This window comes from Artibeus jamaicensis, unplaced genomic scaffold, assembly GCF_021234435.1.
Source record: "Artibeus jamaicensis isolate MK-2021 breed Jamaican fruit bat unplaced genomic scaffold, CSHL_Jam_final contig_311, whole genome shotgun sequence".
Classification (NCBI taxonomy): Eukaryota; Metazoa; Chordata; class Mammalia; order Chiroptera; family Phyllostomidae; genus Artibeus; species Artibeus jamaicensis.
In genome coordinates this window covers 1993751-1995292 of record NW_026521717.1, presented here as the reverse complement: position 1 = coordinate 1995292, position 1542 = coordinate 1993751, and the positions used below count along the sequence as shown (strand labels likewise).

General features: G+C 46.7%; 1 pseudogene; it reads left to right on the top strand.

The window, feature by feature from the left end:
• Positions 1-341: 341 nt before the first annotated feature.
• LOC119038259 (aldo-keto reductase family 1 member A1-like) lies at positions 342-1176 on the top strand (annotated as a pseudogene).
• The last annotated feature ends 366 nt before the right edge of the window (positions 1177-1542 follow it).

Genomic DNA, 1542 nt, shown 5'->3' with positions numbered 1-1542 from the left:
AACACACCACAACTAGTAATCTCAACTGACAGGTCTTCTCTCTCCGAAAGATATCTGTTCTTTTTCTAATTATTCTAAAGCTTACATTACTAAATTAACACAACCTATATCTAAATGTGTTTTCTTTCATTTTAAAAGGGAAAATTGGAGGCCAACTCCCCATGTAACCCACCATCCCCAGCTCTTTGGATCACTAGCAGAGCTCAGAACTGAGCTCAAATTATACCACCTTTTTTTTTTTAACACTCAGTACTTGTACAGAGTTCCCTGCATCCAGCCAGCATCTACAAAACCCTCCTCTGAGAAGAGAAGACTGAACCCCAGTGAGAAAGAATGAGGCAATGGCAGTTTCCTGTGTCCTCCCACACACTGGTCAGAAGATGCCCCTGATTGAACTGGGCACCTAGAAGAGCAATCCTGGCCAGGTAAAAGCAGCTATTAAGTATGCCCTGAGTATACACTACCACTGCATTGACTGTGATGCTGTCTACTGCAATGAAACTGAGATTGAGGAAGCTCTGAAGGAGAATGTTGGATCTGGCAAGGTGGTGCCTCAGGAGGAACTGTTTGTGACTTCCAGGCTATGGAATACTGAGAACCACTTTGAGGATGTGGAGCCTGACCTCTGGAAGATGCTGGCTAACCTCCAACTGGAGTCTTTGGACTTGTACCTGATGCCTTTGAGTGAGTAGATGACCGTTTCCCGAAGAATGCTGATGGGACTATGCACTATGGAACCACTGACTGCAAGGAAACATGAAAGTCTCTGGAGGCTCTGGTGGCTAAGGGGCTGGTGCAGTCATGGGCCTGTCCAATTTCAGCAGTCAGCAGATTGACAATCTGCTCAGTGTGGCCTCTGTGCACCCAGCTGTCTGATAGGTAGAATGCCACCCATATCTTGCTCAGAAAAAGCTAATTGCCCACTGCCAAGCACACACTGTGATGGTGACTGCTTACGGCTTTCTGGGATCCTCTAGTTGTGTTTGGTATGATCCTGATGAGCCTGTCCTACTTGAGGAACCAGTGGTCCTGGCACTGTCTGAAAAGTATGGCTGATTTCCAGCCCAGATCTTACTCAGGTAGCAGGTCCAGCAGAAAGTGATCTCCATTCCCAAGAGTGTCATACCTTCCCCTATCATTCAGAACATCCAAATTGTTAACATCACCATTATTTAAAACAGCCTAAAGTCTAGCTGAAAAAAACTCCTACAACTATGGCTATAAAAAGAAGCCACACTGAGATTGGTAGGAGGGGTAGAGAGGCTGACCAGCTGGTCCCATACCCATATGTAGCAGTTAAAACTCAAAAGAAATATCTCAGCTGTGGAGGTCCCACCAAGAGTAAGAGGTTCCAGCTCCACACCAGGCACCCCAGCCCAGGGTTCCAGTGCCAGGAAAAGAAGTCCTTATAACTTCTGGCTATGAACCCCAGCATGGGCTACAGCAGAGTAAGACAGAGGGCTTCTGGAGTCCCAGGTGTTCCTCTTCAAGAGTCCACACATGGGCTTCCTTTCTGCTAGAATCCTTTTTTCTGAGCTCCAG